This window comes from Aquarana catesbeiana, linkage group LG03, assembly GCF_042186555.1.
Source record: "Aquarana catesbeiana isolate 2022-GZ linkage group LG03, ASM4218655v1, whole genome shotgun sequence".
In the NCBI taxonomy this organism is placed as follows: Eukaryota; Metazoa; Chordata; class Amphibia; order Anura; family Ranidae; genus Aquarana; species Aquarana catesbeiana.
The window spans coordinates 121,652,049-121,671,446 of record NC_133326.1 but is presented as its reverse complement, the minus strand read 5'-3'; positions in this window follow the sequence as shown (position 1 = coordinate 121,671,446).

Below are 19,398 nucleotides of genomic sequence, written 5' to 3'. Positions count from 1 at the left end.
AGTTCAATGTTTTTTTAATCTGAATTATATGTGATGGATCAGAATACAATAGTCTAAGTTGGTAAAGTAAAATTAGAAAAATATATACATAAAACTATTTTTCATAAATAAAAAAATGATAATTGGCATGTGCGTATGTATTCACCCCCTTTGATATGAAGCCCATAAAAAGCTCTGGTGCGACCAATTACCTTCAGAAGTCACCTAATTAGTGAAATGATGTCCACTTGTGTGCAATCTAAGTGTCACATGATCTGTCATTACATATACACACTTTTTTCAAAAGCCCCAGAGGGTGCAACACCTAAGTAAGAGGCACCACTAACCAAACACTGCCATAAAGACCAATGAACTCTCCAAACAAGTAAGGGGCAATGTTGTTGAGAAGTACAAGTCAGGGTTAGGTTATAAAAAAATATCCAAATCTTTGATGATCCCTAGGAGCATCATCAAATCTATCATAACCAAATGGAAAGAACATGGCACAACAGCAAACCTGCCAAGAGACGGCCGCACACCAAAACTCATGGACTGGGCAAGGAGGGCATTAATCAGAGAGGCAGCACAGAGACCTAAGGTAACCCTGGAGGAGCTGCAGAGTCCCACAACAGAGACTGAAGTATCTGTACATAGGACAACAATAAGCCGTACGCACCATAGAGTTGGGCTTTATGGCAGATTGGCCAGAAGAAAGCCATTACTTTCAGCAAAAAACAAAATGGCACGTTTTGAGTTTATAAGGCATGTGGGAAACTCCCAAAATGTATGGAGGAAAGTGCTCTGGTCTGATGAGACTAAAATTGAACTTTTTGGCCATCAAAGAAAACGCTATGTCTGGCGCAAACTCAACACATCACATCACCCAAAGAACACCATCCCCACAGTGAAACATGGTGGTGGTAGCATCATGCTGTTGGGATGTTTTTCAGCAGTTGGGACTAGGAAACTGGACAGAGTTAAGGGGAAGGTGGATGGTGCTAAATACAGGGATATTCTTGAGCAAAACCTGTACCACTCTGTGTGTGATTTGAGGCTAGGACGGAGTTTGACCTTCCAGCAGGACAATGACCCCAAACACACTACTAAAGCAACACTTGAGTGGTTTAAGGGGAAACATGTAAATGTGTTTGAATGGCCTAGTCAAAGCCCAGACCTCAATCCAGTAGAAAATCTGTGGTCTCACTGCTAATGCGCACAACTACCCAGTCCACCATTGTAGTTCTAGGAGTTTAAATGGGCCATCGTTGATAAGTTACAGTTATCTGCATGGCACTATGTAGAAAAGAAAAGATAATAATCCTTTGACATACATCCTAACCACAGCTAAATTTGATGCCAGAGGACATCATTGTTTGGCTGCCTTATCCAACTATCAATTCACCCTGAAGTACAGACTTGGCCCAAAAAACATTGGAGCTGATGCCTTATCTAGATGTCCAGGATTAACTTCTGTTGCCAAAAACAGTGAATGGGAAGATCTCCCTGGTCCCAGTGTTGGGGCTCACAATGGCTGCAATAGTTGAAGATCAAGTAGCCTATTTTTAGATGTGGCTTATAGACTACATGGGAGGTGGAGCAAAAGCTGTGCCAGACATGATTGCCTACCCTGCTGTATTGGGGGCATTTGAAAACTTCTTCATATCTCCACAGTGGTTGATCAGAATTGGTTCTCTGGAGCGGGCTGTGAGTGCCACAGACCAAGAGATGTTGAGGAAGGCTCTACCCTATAAGTGTAGTTGGTTACTAAGAGATTGTGAGAAGCTGAAGACAAAAGGACTTCCCTGTCGATATTGTATCATGACCACCCTGGGACACAGCATTGTTTCTGAAAGATGGTCTACATCTGGGCTCAAAATTTCAAGTCAAGAGCTACTAGCCAGGTCTTAAGAGATACTCAGCACCAGTTGCGCTACCCAACACCTACCCTGCCCTGCCATTTAAACATGCCCTCATAAATTATCTCATTAAATGACACTGTTAAATGTTTTATGCAGAATTACATTACAAAAATAAATATTAACAACTTTATCAGGGCAGCCTCACCAGTGCATGGGGATCAGAGAGAGGAGAGCTAGCCAGATTACACAGAGCGGGGATCTTTCGCTGTAACATAGCATGGATTTTAATTGCTCAGTGGCCGCAGTCAAACGAAGTCCCGCCTCCTGGACCGGCTCCTATGATACATGTCACACAACTTTTTTCTACTACTTATTTCCAGGCATTGGACTAGTGTGCTGTCTATCATAGGAGCTGGTCCAGGAGGCGGGACTTTGTTTGACTGTGGACACCGGGCAATTAAAATCCATGCTGTGTCACAGCTAGAGATCCTCCTGCTCTGTGTGATCTGGCCGGTTCTCCTCTTCCTCTCCAAGTTCCTGGCCAATCACTGGGAAAACAGCTCCCATTCAACCCTGCCTGCCCCCCTCCCTTCCGAAGGGAGGGGGCAGGCAGGGTTGAATGGGAGCTGCCCCCCTCCCTCCCACGCTTGCCCTCAAATTTTTTCCACTCGCCAAATGCGACTTGGGAAAAAGAGATACTGGGCTTCATTTACAGAACCAGATCGCATTCAGTATTTAGGTTTTTCCCAAATATTGCATGCAATCCTAAAATGTCAATTCACTATTTCTTTATGCAGTATTTACCGCATAAAACAAAAACGCATGGTAAATACCGCATAGAACAGGAGTGAAAGTCAATTTACAAAAAAAAATTTAAAAATGCATGTGGTAAATAAGTAGTAGACCAGGCGTGCTATGATTAAGAAACCAGCAGCCGCCGGCATTCTTAACAACTAGTAAACAACATGGCTGTTAAGGAGCGGGTGGGTGCCGCATTCTTAACCGATGAGTCATCAGCTGTCAGCTGAATGAAAGAAATGCCCGTAATGAAATATTAAGAAAAAAATTGGCGAGGGATCCCTCCCCCCCACCACCAATCCATTCCCGGCCCTTCAAGTCTGGTATGGATTTTGAGGTGTACCCCACGCAAAAATGTAAAAAGAAAAAAAAGCGTGGGCCCCCCAAATCCATAACAGACCCTTATGCAGCCCGGCAGGTCAGCACTAGGGGGGGACATGCAAGCACACCCTCCCCTCCTGAACCATACCAGGCCACATGCCCTCCTCATGGGGAGCACCTTCTTCCCTGTTGATGGGAACAAGCGCCTCTTCCACACAACCCTGGCTGGTGGTTGTTGGGGTCTGAGGGTGGGGGACTTATCAGAATCTGAAAGCCCCTCGTAACAAGAGGGCCCTCAGATCCTGGGCCCCCCCATGAGAATGGGGTACGTAGTACCCCTAGTCACTCACCCCCAAAAAAAGTGTATTGTAAAAAACAGTAGGCAGTCCTATATTGAAAAATTTTTTTAAAATGTCCCCCGGTGTAGACCCAATGTCAATCACGACACCCACCGCCACTGCCGCCCCAAAAAAGAAAAAGAAAGGTCCGCCCTCACCATTTGACAATTCTTAAATATCTAAAGGTCAGGCTACTCGGTTACATCACTGGGTAACCCTACCCCCTTGTGACATTGGCTAGGGGCACGCTGTGTCGATGGCGTCACAAGGGGCGGTGTCACCTGGTGACATCTGATGGCTCCATCCCTTAGTTGTTTAAGAACTTACAGCGAAGCTAAGGAGCGGGGTCACCCAATGAGGTCACCGGATGACCCCGCTCCTTGTGACAATATATACCCCAATTATTTTGTAGAATATGAAAGATGATGCTATGTTTAGTAATTCGATACTTAACATGGCACACTTTAAAATTGCGCACGCTAATGGAATGGCGACAAACTACAGTACTTAAAAATCTCCATAGGCGACATTTTAAACGACTTTACAGGTTACCTGTTTAGAGTTACAGAGGAGGTCTAGTGCTTGAACTATTGCTCTTGCTGTAATGTTCGCAGCGATATTTCACATGTATGGTGTGAACACCGTTTACATATGCTTGTGCGGCTTATATATGCGTTTGCTTCTGTGCACAAGCACAGAGGGATTGGGGTGCCTTATTTTAACAAAGTCCCTTTAATTTTTTTTGATCAGCTTTATTCCTATTACAAGGAATGTAAACATCCCTTATAATAGAAAGAAGAATGACAGATCCTCTTTATAAAGAGATCTGGGCTCAAAAAGACCCCAAATCTCTTATTTATCTTTAAAAACAAAAGATAAAAAAAAAATAAAATGTTTACTTCCATCCTGGACCAGAAGTTACATTGTCGCTCTGGTCCTCCAAGGCCATAGAGGCAATCAAAGATGATCTACTCTTTGATCGCCTCTGCGACCAGCTGGCGGCACCATCGGGCGAGCCGGCGGAAACGGTAAGCCAGAGAGATACCTGCGAGCAGTGGGAGGGAAGACATCCCCTACCACTGCTTCTGAGAGCATTCCAGCGGCTCATGCTGGCTATAAAAACAATACCAGGGTTATGGCTGAGATCTTCAGCCATAATCCTGGTAAACCACTTGCAAACCACAATACGTATTGCAGTCGGCAAGTGGTTAAGGATGCTGGCTACCGCCCGCTCCGTATCAACCAGCTATTTACAGGCTGTGGTAAGGACACTGGCTGCAGCCTGCGGTAAATTACCACAGGCTTTCACTATTAAAATTCCACATGACTTCATAAAATAACTCACGCTGTATTTTAGTGGTGTTTTTTAGTGAATGTCAAAAAACTTTTTGAAAAACGATGTGCGGTATATTACCGCTTTGTGACTGGAGCCCATTGTGAATAGTCTATGTAGACGTTGCCTCAAATGTTTATAGAGGAAAGCACTGCCAGTTTGTGCTGCTCCAATGGGGCATTTACAGAGTTTGAGCCCTATGGACTTCGTCTGTGTAGATTTTCTCTGCATTGACAATGATTCAAGAGAATTTGGAAATGTACTGGTGGTGACCGACCACTTTACCCAATACGCCCAAGCACTTATTACCAAGGACAAAAGGGCAGTTACAGTTGCAAGAGTGCTTTGGGAAAAATATTTCATCCATTACAACCTACCCCACAGGTTACTCTCAGATCAGAGATTTTGAGAGAAAGCTAATTAAAGAGTTACTTCAGCTGCTGAAAATTCACAAAAGTCAAACCATCCCTTATCACCTTGAAGGTGAAGCTGTCTCTGAGGAACACAACAGGATCTTGCTTGATATGCTAGGTACCCTACAGGCTGAAGACAAGCATACCTGGAGCCCAGGCTTGAAGCCATGGTCCATGCTTAGAACAGCACCAGGCATCAAATTTTCCACTGATGGTATTAGTCATTAAAGCCATTACCAATTCGCGTCTCACCTGCAAGATAGTCTGCTTATTGTTTAAAAAGAAAAAAAAAAAACCCCACAACTATAAAGGCCCCTTTCAAACTGGAGGAGTCTGCCAGCGTATCTGCCTGCTCAGCAGGGGACCTTCCCACTAATCCCTGCTGAGCAGGCGAACGACAGGTCTGTGTCTGCTCTGCTGATGCAACGCAAGCGAAGAAATGTCATCAGCACACCAAGGATTCCTCACAAGGGTCCAAAGCTTTATTCACCTGGTCACACGGTACAAATATGGCACACATACGTCTGATGCAAAGCGGACATGGACACAGCCTGCTGTCCTCTATGGGCCATCCATTTCCATCTGACTGTCATCCGATCCACCAGATGGACGGGGAACGATCCCCATATGTCTGTTTTTGGCAGACAGTTGAGGGACCTAGAAGCCTTTAACCTTCTGGGACATCCAAAAGTGGTTCAACTGAGGGGTGGGCAACACAGCAAACAAATTCCTATAGGCCCAATAAAACAATAGAAAACTGGGGGCTGGCTAGAGCAAAAAGAACCACTAAAAGCTGACATTAGATGAGGCTGAAACATTCACCTGGTAGAACTTCAAGAACATGTAAACAGAAGACCAGGTGGCAGCCCTGCAATCTTGGAGCAGTTGCTTGATGCCAAACACATCCAAGAAACACTCACAGATCTATTTGTGTGTACCTTGGCAGAAAGGGGTGGAACCCGATCCTTGAGACCATAAGCTTAAATGATGTTTTGTGTGGTACAGTATTTAAAGATTCAAGATAAGAAGCCAGGGCACCCTTGAATGTAAATTTTCATTTGATGAACCAGAGCAGAGAGAAAAAGAAAAATAACATTGTTATGGTAGAGGTAAAAAGCTAGAAACTACCATAGGCAAGAAGTCGTCCTAGCCTTGCAGGTGAGAGAGCAATGTCTCTGATGGGTTTAAATGGCAGTTCTTGAAGCACAGAGAGAACCAGATTCTTATCACACTGAGTCACAGGGGAATGAATGGGGAGCTACACTAGAGACTCCCTGCATCCATCCACAGGACAAGGCAAGGGTAAACATTGAACAAAATTGGTCTGCCCACCCATTACAGGCCATACTGTGGTCTGTATACACAACTGCCAGCTGACTTGGAATCACCCCCCCCAATTGGGGCGACTGCAAATCTTTTATTCGTGTTGCAACTCTACCACATTTACAGCACGGCAAAGTCCTCTGACTTCACTGATTGGAAACTCAGACTTTTCTCATGGAAACTCCTGTGAATTCACAGGTTATTGGAGAAATTGTTCCCCACCCTTGCCCGACAACTTTATTAAACAGGGATCAGTTTTCCCTAAACGTGACATTCAGACACTGGTAAACATTAACAAGCTACCATGGTAGAGCTACCTACAGATGACATTTTGTGACTCAAATACAATACAAACAGTGCTATGCACATCCTCTCTCACTTTTAGAAAAAAAACTGCATGAATAAAAGGTCCCAACACCCACTTGATCTATTTCGTATAAGAGAACTCCCCCAATGCTGACGAATAATCCTTTAGGCTGGGTTCACACCTATGCGAAACTGAATGTGGATTTCTCCGCATCCAATTCGCATAGCAGGAGAATGTGATTGGCTCTCTATGAAGCCGGTTCACATCGGGCGGCTGCGGAACGCACTGCACAGAAACGCTGTGCATCTTTGCCTCTGTTCAGGCAAAGATTCTGGCCTGATTCGTCCCTGAAACGGAGAACAGGGACAGACAGCGTTGCTATACAATCCACGGCCGATTTAGGAGTGAACGAGCCTTAAACAACAATGGGAAAGGAAGCTGAAGATCTCCTTCACTAATGAGCAATGGCTGACCATCTGCCAATCAGTTTACCAGAGCTTGTTTGTTTAATGACACAAAAGACAAATTATCAAATTGTCTTTTTCGTATAGGACCCCCTTTTGAGTACACAAAATTGACCCTAAAATTTCTTCAACCTGCTGGAGATGCAACACTGAAAGGGACACTCTGTGTCCAGTGGCGGCTGGCGATATATTTTTTTTGGGGGGGGCAAATAATCAGTTCCCAACACCCATACTCCCCTGAACCTGCTACACGCCAATAAACAACAACCCCATTTACTGGCTAAACACTTACTTCGCACCTCATTAACGCAGCATGCAGCTTGATCCCCTGATTATGGCCAACACCTACAGTGCCTGCGAAGAAAGACTGAATAAAGCAGGTGGATAACTTTTTTGAGATGCAGTCCATTATGCATTACAAACTTGACAGATTGCAACAATTTAACTGCACATGAAATACATGAGAGGAATTCCACAAATCAGCATCATACAAGGCAATCAAAAACAAAGATTAAAAGATTCTTTCTCATCACCGGTATACTACACTCAGGGCCAACATCAGCCCACACAAAAACCTTGCAATTTTCCCTCCTACTATTTTTTTTATTTTTCGAATGCGCCCCACATTTCTGCCATTCTTTCCTTCCCACAACCCCCTACCACTTACGGCTCTCTCTCTGCTAGCTCAGCTGTGGGCTTAACATAGCCAATATAGTGAGGGGTACTGGACCTCAGGCAAAACCATGGACCAGAAGGTTCAGAGTTATTTAGATATACCTTTTTCTTTCCCTTGCCTAACTTGATTATACCCTACCAATTTTCTCTCCCCTCCCTTCTTCCTTTCTCTATTTTTTTTCTCATTTCATCCACATGATAGTATACACTATTACTGCACAGACTGTCAGGACTTGAATATCCTCGATTTCTTGCCCGTCCTCCCTTTTTGTGGTGAGATTCAGTACAACCAGCAAAATGTTACCCGTGTATATTATCACTCATGCCCAACCGAATGATAATTCATGTGTAAGTTTTAGGTCTTTATTTTTGACCTGTATCATATTCAGTTTTTGTATATCCTGATGTACGACTTGCTTACATATACTCTCCATGTTATGTTATTTTGTGATGTGTGGAAATGCGTTTACATATTGTTAAAAATCAAAACTAAATAAATGTTTAAAAAAAAAACTGTTTCTGAAACATGATGGAAAGAGCAGAAAGGTCCTGCTATAGGAAGGAGGGGATTTCTATCCCCTCCCAATGGACAAACCCAATGGACAAACTCCTAAGGTTTGAAGGTCATCAGAAAGCCCTCCATCTTCCAGATGTAGGCATAGCCAGCTAAGGAATTCTGCCTATCAATTATCTGCATCTGGGATGTAAACAAAGCTTGAACATGAAGATCTTCCTAGGATATAATTTGATTTAAATTTCTTGTCCCAGCAAGAGTTCTTGTTCCTCCAAGATGGTTGATGTTGACCACTGACAGAGCATTGTCTGACTGGATCGAATACAGATCACAGCAGGATGGTCTAATGTTGGAGAGATAGTCAAAGTGCTCAAAGTCCAAGATGCTGATTAGGAAATTAGATTCTACTGAGAAGTCCCCTGCACTAACAAAGTGCCCTAGACTCCTCCCCAACCCAATAAGCTAGCATCCATTGATCTTTCAAAGGATAGGGCGGAAAGACTTTCCTAAATTCAGAGACGGCTCCTGAACTACCAAGCCAGGGACAATCTGGTTCTCGACGCTAGAGGTCGACCGATATGGGTTTTTCTCTGGCCGATGCCGATATTTAGAAATCGCAGCGGCCGATGGCCGATATATGATGCCGATTTTTTTGGGCCGATATGTTAAGCCAATTTTTTTTTTCTTTTTTTTTTTTTTCCCTTCATCTCATAAAAACTAACAGTTAGACCCCTTTCACACTGGGGCGTTTTTCAGGCACTTTTGGGCTAAAAATAGTGCCTGTAAAGTGCCTGCAAAACGGCTCCCCTGCAGTCTCAGTGTGAAAGACCGAGTGCTTTCACAATGAGGCGATGCGCTGGCAGGATGTTAAAAAAGTCCTGCAAGCAGCATCTTTGGAGCGGTGTATACCGCTCTTCCACCACTCCTGCCCATTGAAATGAATGGGCACCACTGCTGAAGTGCCTGCAAAGCGATTCGGCAGCGGTGATTCACGGGCGCATTGGGCGCTAGCTGGGTTATAAGCGCCCCGCTAGCAGCCGAATAGCGCCGCTAAAATGACGGTAAAGCGCCGCTAAAACTAACAGCGTTTTACTGTCAACGCCTGCCCGCTCCAGTGTGAAAGCAACCTTAAGTAATAAGTGATACAGAAAATGTCTTACATTTAAACATTTATTAAACAAAACAAACCTCCAATCAGTTCACTTGTATGTATAATTTAGATTAAAAAAAAAAACTATATCTTAAATATTAAATACACAAAAACAGGTAATCAAAACTTTTGGGCAAAAAAAAAACGGGCTAACTTTACTGCTTAGTTTTTTTTAGTTAATTCAATAGTGTATTTTTTCCAAAAAAAATTGCGTTTGAAAGACTGCTGCGCAAATACCGAGGACCACCAGGGAAGGGGGCAACATGTGGATGGCCAGGTATGTACCCCATGGCCATCCACATGTGCCCAGTCTGTGCCAATCAGTGCCCACAAATGGGCACTGATTGGCACCATTATATTTCAGTTATGCCCAGCAATGCCACCCATTAGTGTCATCAGTGCCACCAGTGTCCATCGGTGCCACCTGTCAGTGCCCATCTGTGCCCACCTATCAGTGCCACCCATAAGTACCCATCAGTGCCACCCATAAGTACCAATCAATGCCACCTACGAGTGCCCAGTGCCGCCTATGAATGCCCATCGGTGTCACCTATGATTGCCCATCAGTGCTGCCTCATTGGTGTCCATCAGTGCCCGTCAGTGCAACCATATAAGTGCCCATCATTGAAGAAGAAAACGTACTTATTTACAAAAATTTTTAACAGAAACAAAGAAAAACTTGTTTTTTTCAAAATGTTCGGTCTTTTTTTATTTGTTGCGCAAAAAATAAAAACCGCAGAGGTGATCAAATACAACTAAAAGAAAGCTCTATTTGTGGGAAGAAAATAATAAAAAAATTTGTTTGGGTACAGTGTAGTATGACCGCACAATTGTCATTCAAATGGCGACAGCGCTGAAGGCTGAAAATTGGCCTGGACGGGAAGGTGTCTAAGTGCCTGGTATTGAAGTGGTTAAATGGTTAAACTGAAAACTCCTACACAGGAGTTCAGTTCATTGATAAGTAGAAACATTGTATCTTTTTAGCTTCTTTTATCAGACTTGGCAGGTTGCCCAGAGAGGAAAGAAGTCACTCCACCAAAGACTTCAGGCAACTTGCATTGACTTCTATTATAGAAGTCATTTGCAAGTCGCGCTGAAGTTATAACCGGCCTTTTTTATCAGCACAATCGGCCGATGCCGATTAATTAAAAAACGCCAAATATCGGCCGATATATCGGTCGCCCTCAACTCGACGCCAAACAAATCGATCTGTCCAAGGACTTGATTGACTTGTCCCACGATGACAGAATGTTGTGTTGTAGAATTCTGGAGTCAAAATGGGCAAATGGGACTACCTTGAAGGACGCTACCATCAGACCCAGAGCTCCTATGTAAAATCAATTGTCAGGCAACTCCTAGACTACAGAGTATAAAACTGAAATTAGATTATTTGGGTTTTCTCCTGAGGGAGAAACACTCTAACCCTGAGCTATGGCTCAGACTAGATCCAGATACTCCAAATGGTTTCTGAAGGTTCAGAATACATCCAAACCACTGAAATGTCTAGACCAGTGATTGCGAACCTTGGCACCCCAGATGTTTTGGAACTACATTTCCCATGATACATAAGTACACTGCTGAGTGCATGAGTATCATGGGAAATGTAGTTCCAAAACCTCTGGGGTGCCAAGGTTCGCCATCACAGATCTAGACAGTCCACATTACAAGGTCCACATTACAGAGCCTCAACCAACGGTTTCCTCAAAAGAGGTTGTCTAAGTATTCTGCAATGCTAAGACTCAAAGACTCATTTATGAGTGCCAGGGACTATCAGAATCAAATTCACTGTGAAGTGTATGGGACACTTTGCTAAGTACCTTTTATTTTTAATCCCGTTTTTATAGTTATCGTCTATTTTGTAATTGCTTTTCGGTTAACATTTTTGTTGCACCATTTTTTGTTTTCATTATATATTTTAACATTGTTAAAATGGAACTCAACTGTATCTAAACAAACCGAAAATGCTATTTACATTTATTTTTAATAATAAAAGCAAACTCACCCATCCATGGCTCTATACCTAATTTTGTGATTTAAAAAATCACTTTGGAAAACATCCCCCAAGCATTTCTAGCTGCGGCCATCTTGAGTAAGGGCATATGATTCATGCAGCATTTAATTCCTGGAATCTGTCTGCCCTTAGCTCAAGCATGCAGGCAGGGCATGATTAGCTGAGAGAGCTCCTCCTCCAGATGAAAAAAATGCCTAAGAAGACTCAAGGGATGTATGGCATCATTTTTGCACAGGCCATAAACAGGAAACAACTGAGGAAATGGGAAAAAAAAAAAAAAAAAAAGTTTAAACGCAAGTAAATATTACTTACCCTTCTATCCAATTACTAATGCTAGCAGCATAAGGATTAAAAAGGTTAAATGTTGATTAAGAGAGTTTAGTTCTGCTTTAGGCTCTAAATACTAGTTAAAATATTAAAGAATCCTTGCCTCTGAACACTACCATATTTTAAGCTCTGTACATTTCTGTCTTGGCACGGTGAGTGGTTGACATTTCTTCAACTGTACAATTGCTACAGCAGATGCTGTGAATGATGTGCATTCCCATTAAAATGTGGTGGCGGCCACTGTTTGTGTTTGCAAAGGATAACAGCGTTAAACAACTGCAGCAACGAACACTCCATCTACTGGTGCTTAGATTACGGTCTCAAGAGCTAGAAAATCTCTGCAGGGCAAGGCTGAGAATGCAGTTGTACACACCTACACTTTGAAAAGTGAGGGTGCACCTTCATGCAGAGGAAGGTTTGTCTAAGGTTTTGGTGGACTATGAGCCCCGGCCTTGTGGGTGGATTCAGAGTTAAACATTAAAGAAATTGATGTTGCAGAAGTGGTGAAATGAAAAAGACTTTTCTGAACCATGAGGGGGAAACTTTTCCAGTCTGTACTTTCTCCTATGCTGTTTACACAGAGGAAGATAAGTGCACTTGCCAACAGTACCATCGTTGATAAGGACATCAAAAGGTCATGTGGATGAAAACTTGTTCACAAACAGGTTACATGGTCCAGTACTTTAACAAAAGTGCCCTATGCATGTTCACTGACAGTAGATGATAGATGAAACAGGAATCTTCAAGAAGACTGTCATAACTGAAATGTAAATCTACAGCCATTTGTTCCACGCCTTCTGTAACAGACATACCCAAAAAGACTTGCAGCTGTAATTGCAGCGAAAGGTGGTTCTACAAAGTATTGACTCAGGGGGGCTGAATACAAATGCACGCCACACTTTTAAGATATTTATGAAAAAATAAAATAAACTAAAACCATTTATCTTTTCTTTTCCCACTTCACAAATGTGGCACTGGTATATTCTCGCAATTCAAAAAAAAAACATATGCATATGGTAAAAAAATTGTACCATAAAATTTGAAGTTTGACTTCAAATCTTGGAGCATCCATTAGTTGTAATTAGTTGTATCCAAATTATTACCCTGGAAGTCTGAAATAAAGTGTAAATGAAATCCAGTTAGACTGTTAATTGGTGTTTAAGATGAAAGTCGCTGCTCTTAGTACAGAGTGGTCCAGAGGAGGTCTTGATATCCAAAGGCCACACGGGTATGTTTCCGTCTCCCTCGCACATGGTTAGAGGACCATGTCAGGATTTGTGTGTCCCAGCAGATAACTGAACACCTTGACACAGAAAGTGTAGATTTCATGCAGTGGTTAAAGAAAAATAGATGAAAGTGTGGTCCAGAGGAGGATTCCAGTGTAGCGAGTCTCTTTACATCCCTCACATGCTTAAAGCGGACAACCACAGGTCTATGAATAACTGGAAAGGCATCTCCTATATAGAGTCAAAATGTCCCAATAGCATATTTTATGCATCATGGAGCAAACATGAAATCAAGGCAATCATTCAATCCAACAGGTGGGTTGTCCCCATAGAAGTCATGCAATAGATATCAGATAGCAATGGTAGTCATTCAATTTAAGCACACATTTCCATATAAATCATAGTAACCAGATGAATACTTATCACTCCACTACATCCACCCAACCGGTCATGTTGGCTGAGATTTTATTGAGGAATAATGCCATCCTGACCGGTTCTGCCGGCTGCCTCAGAAGTACGGCTGCATTGTTTGGCATGAATCGTATCCAAATGTAAAATGGCCACTCAGTCGAGCGCAACCGCGCATGAGCATTTCAGACCATCAGGCACCAAATTATAACAAGGTAAAAACGGCAAGGGGTTGATACCCTCACTGCCATCTAACTGGACAAAATACAAAATGGCTACCAATTATATACAGTACTTTACCATAAAGGTATTTTCCTTGCGTTATAGATAAATGGAATATAGTAAAGGCCATTCACACGGACCCTCCCCTAAGGGACTATACCTGTTTGATGCATGCCAATATTAAAATCACAACAGACTATTCATCAAAAAGAGGTTGAATAATGCTTTAGTTTACAGATCGACTTCAAAATATTTGCAAATACCCCCTTAAACACAAGTTATTACAGTTATTCATAGACCTGTGATTGCCAGCTTTGAGCGTGCTAGGGAGGTAAAAGAGACTCACTATACTGGAATCCTCCTCTGGACCATGCTTTCATCTATTTCTCTTTAACCACTGCATGAAATCTACACTTTCTGCATCAAGGTGTTCAGATATCTGCTAAGACACCTATGTATACACATGGTCCTCTAACAGCATGCGAGGAAGGTGGAAACATACCGGTGTGGCCTTTTGATATCAAGTCCTCCTCTGACCACACTGTACCAAGAGCAGAAACTTTCATCTTTAAGCAGAGTTCCACCCACATTATTTATTTATTTTTTTCAATTTTAAGGCACCCATTCTGCTGGTAATTCTCTAAAGCATGTTGTTGCTAAATCCACCATTCTATTACATGTTTTTTTTAAACCAACCTTTGTTTTCTCTTTGCTGAGCACTTCCATCTTGATTGTGGGTAAGTGAAGCCCACTAGGACTCTTTTCCAGGATAAGACGCTGCTGGCTACCCAGCATGCACCTCCCGATATCGCGCATGTGCATTATACACTGTGTAATCACAATGCTTAATCTTACATGGTCTGAAGTCCTTGTAGAGAATTACAGGTAAAAGTGCAGTAATTTTCTTCTAAATATGCACACAGATCACCACGCTAGCCAGCTAGCTCCGCAGCTGCCTCTTCTGTATACAAACAACTGATAATGGCAAAGAACACCTCATTTCCCTTTTGAAAAATGGCGCTTAGGTCAGCCTTGCATCACGTAATTTCCTGTTTGGAAATAACGTGATGCAAACAAGCGGCGATGTCCACTGACTCCTGGGAATGACGACACACATCTCCTAGGAGCAGAGGCGCCACAGGATAGGACATACCTCGCAGCGGCGCTGTAAGGAGGAAGAAAAATGAAAGACACTATCAACAAGGTACACAGCGCTAGAAAAAAAAAGAAAAAAAGGCAACTGTTGTTCAACATGCGGGACTGTAGCCATTGAAGCAAAGATGAAATTATGGGTGAAACTCCGCTTTAAACATCAATTAACATAAGTCTAACTGGATGGAATTTACAGGTTTTCCAGGGTAACACATTGGGTCCAATAGGTATATACAGTTACATAAATACATAGTCAGGTTGAAAAAAGACACAAGTCCATCCAGTTCAACCATAAAAAATAAATAAATAAAATAAAAAATATCATACAATCCCATATACCCAATTCTATACCCACAGTTGATCCAGAGGAAGGCGAAAAAACCCCCAGAAAAGCAGAATCCAATTTGCTACAGCAGGGGAAAAAATTCCTTCCTGATCCCAGAGAGGCAATCAGATTTTCCCTGGATCAGCTTTACCTATAAATGTTAGCACCCAGTTATATTATGTACATTTAGGAAAGAATCCAGGCCTTTCTTAAAGCAATCTACTGAATTGGCCATAACCACCTCTGGAGGGAGTCTATTCCACAGCTCTTACTGTGAAGAAACCTTTCCGTATTTGGAGATGAAATCTCTTTTCTTCTAGACGTAAAGCTTGCCCCCTTGTCCTCAGTATTGACCATAAAGTGAATAACTCAACACCAATTTCACTATATGGACCCATTATATATTTATACATGGTGATCATATGCCCCTTTAATCTCCTCTTCTCAAGAGTGAATAAATACAGTTCCTCTAATCTTTCCTCATAGCTGAGCTCCTCCATGCCCATCAGTTTGGTTGCCCTTCTCTGCACTTTCTCCAGTCCCCCGATATCCTTTTTGAGAACTGGTGCCCAAAACTGAACTGCATATTCCAGATGAGGTCTTACGAATTATTTGTACAGGGGCAAAACTCTCTGGAGTCCATACCTCTCTTAATACAAGAAAGGACTTTGCTCGCTTTGGAAACTGCAGCTCGGCATTGCATGCGATTGAGCTTATCTACCAAAACCCCAGATCCTTCTCCACCATTGATTCCCCCAGTTGTACTCCCCCTAGTATGTACGATGCGTGCATATTCTTAGCCCCCAAGTGCATAACTTTACATTTATCATTAAACCTCAACTGCCACATAGTCGCCCATTTAGACAGAGCATTGAGGTCAGCTTGTAAATTATAGACATCCTGTAAGGACGTTATTCCACTGCATAGTTTAGTGTCATCTGCAAAGACAAAAATGTTACTTTTAATCGCAGACCCAATATCATTTATAAATATGATAAAAAGTAAGGGTCCCAAGCACTGAACCTTGGGGTACACCACTGATAACTTAGACCATTCAGAGTAAGAATCATTAACCACTACTCTCTGAATTCTGTCTTTAAGCCAGTTTTCTATCCATTTACAAACTGATATATTCAAGCCTGTAGACTTTACCTTACACATGAGCCGTGTGTGGGGAACTGTGTCAAACGCTTTTGCAAAATCCAAGTATACCATGTCCACCGCCACCCCTCTGTCCAAGGTTTAACTTACCTCCTCATAAAAAGAAATTAGGTTTTCCCATATACAGTCTATATGGAGCATACACATCCAGTACCAAAGGGGAACTTATACATGCCAAAATGGATATAATGTATACAACTAATGGATGCGCCAATATTTGAAGTCATACTTTTTTTTTTTTGCAGCAAGGATGTGGCAATACGTAGCAATAAGGGAGATGTGGCAATACCTCCCAGATGAGTTGCTGTAATGTGCACAAGTGCGGTGAGCAGTATGAGCTTGTGCGTTGTCCTGGAGAAACATGACGCCCTTAGAGATCAAAACAGGCCACTGACCATCACTCGGAACAAGACAGTAATATTCATTGTTGATAGTGGCACCACGGGGTATAAACGCCACATGAATAACATCACTTTGGTCTCAGAAAACACTTGCGATAACATTACTTGCAGATGCAATTGTTCAAAATGTTTTTGGTGTTGGTGAATCCACATGCTTCCACTGCTTTGATCCTCGTTTTGATTCCAGAGTGAAATGATGTTCTCAGTTTTCTTCACATTCAATGATGCGATCCAGAAAATCCTGGCCTCCCCTGTCAAAACGCTCCTTTAACGCAGTGCAGATTTAACTCACCTGTGCCAGGCAAAAGCAGAAAGCTGTCTTGGTAACCAGTGTGCGCTAACTTTTCGAAAATGCAAATGTTCGTGAATAATTGTGTTCACCATCCTCACAGAAAGCGTCATCTCGTGTGCAATTTCATGACAGGTTATGCATCGATCATTGAGGATCAGGTGTTCTACGCGCTGAATGTTTACAGGAATGACTGCTGTGGGCTGGGAACTACCACGGCCGGGATCGTCACTGACTGACGTACGGTCATCTTTGAAATGTTTACCCCATTCAAATGTCTTACTGTGGCTGAGCGTCTCATCACCATACTGTGCTTGAAGTCTTCTGTAGATATCCATGGGTTTTACGCCTTCGTTCACAAGAAACTTTATCACCACGTGCCCTTCCATGCATGCAGTAACACTGTTGTCTGCCATCTTGATTAACGGTTTCTGGACTGGCCTGTGATGTGTGTTGCCTATCAGTAATAGAACACACTTGCCACTTACTACTGCGTGAAGTACCGCCACGCTAGCATCCTTTTTTATACCTGTAAAATTAAAAGTCCCAGTTTGAACCTACATGGAACCCAGTACCCAAAGGTCACTTCCAGGCTATGCTGGCACTGTCCAGTTCAGAGGGGTCTGGACCTGGCACTTCAAAAGCCAAGCTGAGTAAGGCCACACTGAAGAGCTCCAAGCTTTAGCAGTCATGTGGAGTAGGGTTTTTACTGAAGAATAAATTAGAAAAAAAGGTGGCAGCAAACACTAGCTATTCTTTTCAACATGCAGAGAAGAAAAGATGTCCATCCTCTTGTGACACTGGCAAAAAAATTAAAGCATCCTGGTAGTGGGAGGATGGGTTGGCCCATTCAAAAAAGTGGCTCAAAGAGTGAGAGAGCTAAAAGCTGAAAATTGGTCTGGGCAGGAAGGGGGTTTAAGTGCCCAGTAAGCAAGTTGTTAAATAAAAACATAAAAATATTCTTCATTTGACTTATCAGTATCATATCATGTAAAAATACTTACATTTAAAAGAGTAACTCCACTTTTGATGAGAAAAAAAACATTCCCCTCTGATTGCATGTACATTACAAGGGTTTTAACAAACTGTTACAGATTCCTACTTTTTGTTATTCTGAGGAAATCCGTGTGTATGTGTCTGTGTTCATGTGCTCAGTAAGTCTAATGGGAGTGGTTTCATAATTAACCAGCTGCTGCACCTGCGGGCCTCTAATGAGGAAAGCTGCAGGGTCAGCATCCCTTTAGACTTGATTTCCTATTGGGAGTATCTCACCAAAAATGAAATTTTTGTTGCAGGGGATGCCTGAATTCTGACTTGTAGCTTAGTGCAGACTTTTGGGCAAATCAGTGAGCCAATCACACAAGCAGGCAATGACATATCTAGGGGGCGTTCCATACACATTCCGTGTAGGGAACACCTCCAGGTTGCCATATTGCATTGTATTTTACAGACAATGAAGGCTCTGCAGACTGAAAAGGAGAGGTAATTTTTAATATCATTCAATTACAATATGACTTGCGTGGCAATTGTATATGCTATATTATTTATTTTTTGCTATCTTTTTTTCCCCACGAAAGTTGAGTTACCCTTTAAGGTTTACATATCTTAAAGGTCCAGAAATCAGTACTCAAATTACATGAAAGTTTTGCTTGAAGCTGAATTCTATGCAGATACAAAAAACACCTGTTAATGCAGCTGAAGGATCTCTAAATCCAAAAACAAAATGGTTAATATATTGGATCTTACCAGTCATTAGATATTGTGGCTATATTCGTTTTATTGTAAATTTTATGTTTTCACCAGGTGATTCTGTTAGTAACACGCATTCTGTCTTAGGGTAAGCACTTTCCCAGTATTATTTCAAAGGACAGGATTACAGAACACACCCCTCCTCTTCCTCTCCATAATATATGGGGAGGTGTTCTGTACAGCATATACAGAGAGCACAAAATTCATCAGCTCGCAAGATTTCTAGCAAGATCAACAAGTGTTTTTTGCACTTGAAATTAACAGATATAACAAAACAATTTCAACTGTATATTTAACAGACCAAATAAGAAGTTTATGTTCAGGCTTACATACCCTTTAAGTATTCATTAAAAATCATTAAGGGCCAATTCACACCATATGCAGTGACAGACGTTTTGCCACATGGTAAAATGTCTGTCACCACAGGGACACACAGGAAACAATTGTTTCCTATGTGTTTCCATTCACACTGCAACGCAGCCTAGAGCTGCCAAAAAATTCAGACATGCTGTATTTTACCGCAGGACACTGGGCCCGAATCACACTGCAATGTCAGGCAGTGCAGTGTATTGCACCACCTTAAATTGCAGTGAATGAAGTGCAGGTTTTGTACACTTCAAATAAAGCTTGTACAAAAACAAAAAAAACAAAAA